Source organism: Oryctolagus cuniculus, chromosome 5 (assembly GCF_964237555.1).
Source record: "Oryctolagus cuniculus chromosome 5, mOryCun1.1, whole genome shotgun sequence".
Classification (NCBI taxonomy): Eukaryota; Metazoa; Chordata; class Mammalia; order Lagomorpha; family Leporidae; genus Oryctolagus; species Oryctolagus cuniculus.
In genome coordinates this window covers 49,503,704-49,512,649 of record NC_091436.1, presented here as the reverse complement: position 1 = coordinate 49,512,649, position 8,946 = coordinate 49,503,704, and the positions used below count along the sequence as shown (strand labels likewise).

General features: G+C 35.6%; 1 long non-coding RNA gene across 1 annotated transcript; it reads right to left on the bottom strand.

The window, feature by feature from the left end:
• Positions 1-3,403: 3,403 nt before the first annotated feature.
• LOC138849734 (uncharacterized) lies at positions 3,404-5,969 on the bottom strand. Its single transcript, XR_011388866.1, has 3 exons — positions 5,810-5,969; positions 4,455-4,633; positions 3,404-3,519 (listed from the first exon to the last, which is right to left on the bottom strand). It is a non-coding gene; the product is annotated as an uncharacterized lncRNA (long non-coding RNA).
• Between the last annotated feature and the right edge of the window lie 2,977 nt (positions 5,970-8,946).

Sequence of the window (8,946 nt, the reverse complement as noted above, 5' to 3'; positions counted from 1 at the left end):
TTTCATCACTCCTGGACCTCCTGAATGCTGATGGACACGCCATCAGAATTGCATCAGTGTGGGAGCCCTCAGGGAAGTACAGAGAGGGTGCTTGAGAAGAAATTGCAAGAAGACAATAGTTTTTTCACATAAATTAGAAATGAAAATAATAAAACCTGACTCCCCTCAACTGACTTAGAAAAAAAGGCCCAAAAATGTAAAATATATACTTCTTTGTATCTCATGCTTATTTCTAAGTCCTTCTTAGCCTGAAGATAGCTTTGTTATCATCAGCATTATGAAGTAACATTGCTTCTGGTTCAGAACTAGATTACTCACATGATTTACAAATACACACAAATATCAATATATTTACGGTGAATTGTCACTTTATTCACGGTGCTAGTTATATAACTTATAGGACACTCCTGGTGTTGTTCACAGAATATTTTCTCCTATGGAAAAATACTGACAAATTGTGAACACTCGCTAAAGCAGAATGTTCCATAAAATGACCTGATAGATTCAGAGCTGAGAAGTCATTCATAAAGTTTGTTCTATTCCCTAAAGACAGAAGAGACAATGGCATGATAATGATTGAAATTAATTTTTTAAGAATGGAGATGGCATTTTTAATCATGGGGAAATTGCCATCTCAATATTCTTAAAAGATGTTCAATATTTAAGTAAGATCGTTTTAAGATCCAATGAAGCATATGCAATATTTAATTGAATTATGACTTTCCTTAGAAAACAGGGAGCCGCTCACAGATGCATTATCATTAATTATGTAGTAGTTCTGCAGTTAAGCTCTGTCCTAACAAAATAAATTAATTTTAACAACAAAAAATTAATTTAAAATGATCTATAAGTCTTTGGCTAAGAAAACTTAAGTGTACCTGCCTGTGCAGCTCTATTCTGATAGTACAAATTCCAAATCAATGTTTGAGTATGATAATTGTGAATTCTTAATAGAAGACTCACTTGACTAATCAATATTAGTGTAATATTGAAAATTTTGGTTGATTTTTACTTCCACAGCAAAAAATACCTTTGAAAAATCATATTTTGAAATACAGATTGAGCATTTATACTAATTTTAAATTTCAGACACTAAAAAATAATAAACAATAAATACTTAAAGTATTTCTTAATATGTGCATTTTTGTGATTTATTCATTTAACAAACTATACTGTAGACATCACATAATAAATATTATCACATCAAGTGAAAGTAATATCTATATTTAATACATGCATTACTGTTAATAAAATTAGATTTTTAGCTAAACAAATCTATTTCATTTACAAAGAAAAAAATTTAAATTATAATTTCAAGACAAATTTCTAAAATAAAACTTTAGTTTAATCTTTTTTGTGAACTCATTCCATGATTTGAAAATTTTTGCTGCTTCAATTGAAACATAGTTTCTTAATGGATTTCTTCTGTATCAAAACCTATTTTTTAAAGAAAAATTTAGATTGGAGTAAGAAATATATATATTCATATGAATGTAAAGGAAGACATATGTAGTAGATTTCACTAATCAGGAAAGATGAGGTAGCTGAAAAGCTCAGTTGAAAGAGAACTGAGAATCTAGTGTGGAATGTATTGGGGACTGTCTACCAAGTCTTCTTTGCTCTGAATTTCCCATATTCAGACTGGGGCTATTGATATTTCTCCTAATGAGACTTTGTTACTACCAGCCATTTAAGGGAGCCCATCAAATGTGCACAGCCATTCAGGACAAGTGATTGTTTAGTCTTTGCATACGACTAGAATTTTATCAGGTAGTCTCGGAAGCTGGAGTGCAGCTATGCTCAATTACGAGGGTGGAAAAGCACAGAAGAAAACTGGAATTGTTGAGAAAAAATTTTAAGCAGGCAGATGAAAAGGGTAGAAGCATCAGTACCCACATTCCTAAATACTTTTCAGCTCTTATCACTATCTCATCATGGGTTCTGGGACTATTTTTTACCTTTGAAATATAGAGTTCCATGGCACAATCCTACAACATTGTAATAGCATCCCCCTCTGTTGTCCTATGGAGCCACCTTGTGTTACTATTCTTTTTCAAATCCCCTGAAATTTAAATAATATAAGGCTTTATTTTATGTAAAAATGGGAATGGACAAGTATAATTTTATATCTACTTCTAATATTTTTCAAATCCACTAAAATACTAAGAAGACAAAAATTGACAAACTAGTATCAGTTACATTTTACTTGAATTATTGCCTCATGTCTCTCTGATACCCTATTTCCTGGCACCTCTCTTCACTTCAGACTCTATCACATCTTCATGTATCAAGGTATGTAAGATTTTTTTTTTTAACAGGCAGAGCGTTCAGTGAGAGAGAGAGACAGAAAGAAAGGCCTTCCTTTTTCCGTTGGTTCATCCCCCAATGGCCGCTGCAGCAGGTGCACGGCAGCCGGCGCACCACGCTGATCTGAAGCCAGGAGCCAGGTGCTTCTCCTGGTCTCCCATGTGGGTGCAGGGCCCAAGGACTTGGGCCATCCTCCACTGCACTCCCAGGCCACAGCAGAGAGCTGGACTGGAAGAGGTGCAACCGCAACCGGGACAGAATCTGGCGCCCCGACTGGGACTAGAACCCAGGGTGCCAGCGCCGCAGGTGGAGGATTAGCCTATTGAGCTGTGGCGCCGGCCAAGGTAGGTAAGATATTGAGCAAAATATTTTGCATAATTTCTGCTCATTTTCCTACAGAGCTTGCAGAATATGCAGTTTTCATCAGAGTACTTCCCTCAGTACGACCCTCTTCTGCACATCCATACTTCTTAAGGCTTCAATGGAAAAAACATTATTTCTTTTTTATTTAAAGATTTATTTCATTTATTTGAAAGACAGAGTTACAGAGAGAGGTAGAGACAGAGTGGAGGTCTTCCATCCACTGGTTCACTCCCCAGATGGCCACAATGGCTGGAGCTGCGCCTATCCGAAGTTAGGAGCCAGGAGCTTCTTCCAGGTCTCCCACGTAGGTGCAGGGGCCCAAGGACCTGGGCCATCCTCTATTGCTTTCCCAGGCCATAGCAGAGAGCTGGATGGGAAGAGGAGCAGCCAGGACTAGAACCAGTGCCCATATGGGGTGCTGGCATTGCAGGCCAGAGCTTTAACATGCTGAGCCACAACACCGGCCCCAAAATTTTATTTTTAACACGATATTTCACTTTTCATTACATACCCACAATCCTTTCTATCTAAATCTTTTCCAAAGGAACAATTCATAGTTCGCTCTTACACAAAACATAATGCACAAACATACTAATATTTCAAATAGAAGGAAATCTATTTATCTTATACTCAAACTCCCAAGGATAATTTGCTTTGAGGAGAGATTTTCAAGAAATTATTTTATTTTAGTAGTATTTAGAGTCAATAAGAAATATTATAATTTAGATGGTTACCTTCATTTTATATAGCTTTCTGTATGTTGTCAGCAATAATAAATATATAATTGTATTCCAATGCTCTTTAATAATCTTTATGAAGCTTCCTGGTAGCCCCAATGTGCTCAGATTGCTGTAAAAATGAAATCATTAAATATATTTAACAATGATATGAAATACCTATTTCATAAGCAGATTTTCTTGAGTTTTGGGTCCTTTATTTACTCCTGTTTATCAGTCACTAATCTTTATGTTGTAAGCGGCAGAAATCCTTTTGCTTAACCAAGCATTCTACTCTCAAGGAAAGCAGAATTTCTCTACCATTCACAAATCGGTATTGAGCGAGGCAACACATTAGATGTTGATATTTAGCTAAGAAGAAAACACTGCCCTCTTGAAGCTTTCACTCCACTGTGTGGCGGTATGAAAGGGGAAAATAAATATTACCAAAAACGACAAATGTAGTGATGAAAAATAAAGCAGGAGAGGAGACAATGGATTGCACTAGAGGCTGGAGCAACTAGGGAGGGTACAATCACAGACAGACTTGTTAGGGAAACCCAACAGTGAAGATGATATTAGAGAAATTCCAGAGGTGGCAGGATGAACCGTGAGGATTCATACGAAACAGAATGTTGTGCAGAAGGAAGAGGAGGTGCAGTGTCCCTGAAGCAGGAGGAAGCCCAGCATATCCAAGACATGGAAGGGTCAATATGATAATGTGAGAGAGGAAGACCAGATCACAGTTTGAAGTTAGCTTTTTTTTTTTTTTAATGGGGTTAAGTTAAATCATTGCAAGACTCTGGCTTTCATTCTTATGTGTCTATAAAATGGTGTTTTGGCTGAGGTATACTGAAATGTTGCTAGTGCTTTGGTCTGAGTTGATATATAATTGTGACATCCTGGAATTATAATGATTTTTTCACCAAAGATTCAAATACTGTTAACAGGATTTTATGTATTTTTGTTTTGTTTTCTTTTTCTTGACTCTACTTTCTTCCTAGTTGTCTATTTCTCTCTTACAAGGAAGCTGTAGGAAAGATAAATTCCCACAAACCCAGGGCTTACATTGTTCTTACATCTAGCAATTCCATTAGGGGAGAAATCTTCCTCTCCTGTGCATATCGGTTTTTCCCTCCAGGGTCCAGTGGCACAGGTAGGACAATCTGTGTGGCTCCTTAATGAAAAGCCTATACCAGATAAATGGCAATCTCCTCCAAATCTCATGGAACAGGAGAGAAGACAACCTAAGAAAGAGAAGCATAGGATTTTCTAAAAGTTAGAGAGTTTTACCAATACTGTGTGACCATGGAAAGATTACAAAATCACTCTAAGCTTCTGTTTTTTTTTTTTTTTCATTAGCAAATTAGGAGAAATTCCTACTTTCCAAGATTGTTTGGGATATAAATTAGAATGTTTTAACAAGATGCTTGTTCTAGGCAGCTACTAAATGGTACCCAGTATAATAACCTAATGAGATATCTTTAGAAAGTACAATATATATTCTGACACATCAATTGGAGAAATTTACAATTTCCGATTATTTTGCAATGCTTTCTACAAGACAAAACATGGTCTTTGGGGCCTTCACTGTGCTGTAGTGGGCTAGGCCTCTACAGAGGCACTGCCTCTGACTGCAATGCCAACATCCCATGTGGGCATCAGTTCTAGTCCCAGCTGCTACTCTTCTGATCTGGCTCTCTGCTGGGGCCTAGAAGGGTAGTGGAGGACGGCTCAAGTGCTTGGGCTCCTGCACCTGTGTGGGAGACCTGAAAGAGGCTCCTGGCTCCTGGCTCCTGGCTTTAGATTGACCCAGCTCTGGCTTTTACAGACACTTGGGAGTGAACCAGTGTTTGGAGAACCCTTCTCTCTGTCTCTCCCTCTCTGTCTATAGCTTTACCTCTCAGGTAAATACATAAAATCTTTATAACAAATCCAGAGTCTGTTTAAAGTTTATTTATTTATTTGAGATACCAAGCGACAGAGAAAAAGGGGAAGAAAGAGAAATAGATCTTTGATGGTTTGTTCACTCCATAAATGGCCATGACCGTCAGAGCTTCTGCAGACTGAAGCCAGGTGCTCAGAACTCCATCCAGGTCTCCCACGTGGGCAGCAGGGACCAAAACACTTCGGCCATACTCTGCTGCCATCCCAGGCACATTAGCAGGACCAAAACTTCCTGAGGGGATGCTGGTTTTGTAGGCAGCAGCGTTGACAACTGAGCCACAAGGCTGGCCCTCAAAACAGAGGCTTAGAATTGAAAGTTATGGGGGAAGGCAAGAACATGTAACACATCAGGTCATATTAGGTAAATCAAAGTTGTCAGGTTATCAAGAATGCTATGACTTGCTTTTCAAACTAAAAATCACAACTGTAATGATAAAAGGGACAAACACTTGACATGAGAGTTTACTAAAACTTACTTTTCTTCCATAGCCTTGGCCCTTTATTGGAGTGTCTGCTATTCTGTGTTAGGAATCTGATCAATTGGTTTTGTTCCTCTCTCTTGATTACATTTTCTGAATATCTGAAGACAACAGGCACAGGATCAAAAAACTTTGATATCAGACATGTTCATTACTTTTTCCAGGTCTCTTTTTTCTTATCTATGAAATGGAAATTTGGTAGCCTACGCACCTGAAGTTTGATTTAGGGGTTTGATTTTCCAGATAAAAACACCATATCCTACAACACTCCAGTAGGTTCAAGGGAGCTGATTTTTTTTCTTGAATTCATTGCTGTCCTGTTGTTGTTTTTTTTTTTTTTTCAATAAATTATCATGGGAGCACTTTAATTCTGAATTTGTATAGACAAGGAGGTATTATCCTGAGCATTAAAAGAGGGGAAAAAATTCCAACTTTCAGAAGCCAAGTATACACCTGAAGTATTTTGCTTTAATCCTTCATGCCTGGCTTTTGATTACTTCTAGTTCAGATGATAGAAAGCAATTTTCAGCTAAGTGCTTAACTCCAACAGTTTACTTTCACATCTGGACCTCCAGGGCTCTACTTATATATCCCATCATGTAAAGTGTCTCCACAATTCTCTGCCTTTCTTGGAAGAGTGCATCCTTGGAGATTTTACATGACTTTCCATTTCAATCACTATGTTAAGCCCAAAGCTCTGAACTCTTTCTTGCTTTCTCTACTTTTCAAACTACTGTGTTTCCTATGATGAAAATAAAAGAGAGAAAAATTCTAGTTTCTTGCAATTTAATTTCTGTCACACTAGATACTATGTTTATCAGTATAATCAAAACTAACAGAGAACTCTGAAGTATACATTGCTGATCAGTTTGCAACAGTAATGTGTAATTAAAATAGACTTGGTTAAAATGATTATGATAAATTCCATACTTTATACAAAACTGAAAAACTATGACTGAGTCGGAGTAGTTGATGCAAATTGCAGTGGAATAGAGATGAAAGGAAGGGGAAAAAGGAATTCACCATGATCAATGCATTTTTTTATTATTTTGGAACCTAGTGCATTCTCATGAGACGTCATAACTCACATAAAGAAGCATAAAGACAGAATGATCTGGGGTCATTTAATTCTATATAAAATGATATTTCATAGAAACTATGAAAAACTAGAGTCTTAGAGTGTAATTCTGATAAAAATATAAAAATCTCAGGGAAAGCCTTGGGCCAAATTTGGAAAAAAGTAAAGCCATATATTTTAGATAAAATAATGTGTTTGAATGTGAGAATGGCTTTTATACAATTATGACTAACAAACTTGAAAAAAGTATGTTTATATGGATGTTACTTATAGGCTTCTTCACAAGTGAATTTCAAAATCTGAGAAAAAGTTAATGTTTTGCCCCTAACTAGGTCTGTACCTAGGTATAGTAGGTTAAAATTGACAGGTAAAAGTGCTTATATTTATGGTATACAAATGATATTTGTCTACATTTTGAAATGATTACCACAATTAAGGTAATTATTTCCACCACACTAAAGAGTCATCTGTCTGCATGGCAAGAACATTTAAGATCTACTTTCAACAATTTTCAAGGAAAACACTCATTATTATTATTAGAATGATCAAAGTGTCCAATAGATCACCAACCTTGTTCATTCTAACCGAAACTTTGTATATTTTAACCTACAATTCGATATTTCTTTATCCTCAGCTGCTGGTAACCATCATTCTACTCTGATTTTGAGTTCAACTGTTTTATATTCTACATACAAATGAGATTATACAGGTTTCTTTATTTACAGAGCTTATTTCTCTTAGCCTACTATCCTATGGGTTCATTCACGAGTGTTGTTACAAATAGTAGAATGTCCTCTTTAAAGGCTGAATATGGTTCCTGTGTGTGTGTGTGTGTGTGTGTGTATAAAATGTCAAATTTTCCTTATTCCTTTATCTATCAACAGACACTTGGAATCTAAATCTTGGCTATTGTGAATAATGTTTTAATGAATGTGAAGGTACAGATATCTTTGAGATTTGATTTTATTTTCTTTACTTCTATATCTGGAATTTTGTTTTCTGGATCATATGGTAGTTATATGATAGGTACATAGTTTGTACTCCAGGAAAGTATATCCTAGATATGGTACCTAATTAGAGAAACAAATTCCAATTATCAGAGTTTACTTGTATACTTAGTGTTAACAGTACTTAAATTATTGCCTTTAAAAATTAATGCTAAACTTCTAATGGTAGCAATTAGCAAACAGAATGAATACATTCATTTTATCAAGGTAGATGCAACTTTACAACATTGAATATAAAATGAGAACTATCTGACATGTTTAATTTGTAGAAAGATTGATTTAAAATACCAGCTAAGCTCATTTTGTCTTTCAATGTTGTGGTCATGATTTCTGGTAAATTTATAAGTTGAAAAACCTCCCATTCTCAGGTTATTGCACATTCATTAAAATGCATCAACAGACAAATAGGAAATAGTCTGTAATTTTTAAAGGGCCCATGATGAAAGTTGCTTCATTAATTCACAAAACAGCCTTCAGTTTTAAACAATAGCTTGGTTATTTCTTGATGATGATCTCTCTAGAGAGCATTTGCTTCCAAATGACTGAATTCAGAGCTCAAATTAAAGATTAATGTGGCTAAAATCATTAACATAACCAAATATATGGTGCTGATCCTCCCCATTTACATGTCCCCCTTAAGAAATACCTCAGTCTTAAAAAGAACACATTTACTATGAAAAGAGCAGATTCTTTAAGGATTATGATTGTAAAATACCATCAATTTTCTTTATTGCACTTTTGGGAATCTTGAGTGACATATTTTACAATAATGAGTCGACCTTGGAATATCCTTTTTTAAAATAAATGCTACTTTATCCCATTATTAGTCTCACATTTAGTTCAAAATTCTGCAGACCTTCTCAGTGTTGTTAAATCCTAGAGAACTTCTATGCTCACCTACCTAAAATTACAAAGATTAAAATACATCCATGTTCACCATAAAAACAGAGTTTAGGAGAAACAAGCCCAAGAAAGAATAATTTATTAATTTTTCTTTTATATTGAAATTAAATGCTAGGAACTTTATGAAGAGAAATTCTGTAATTAAA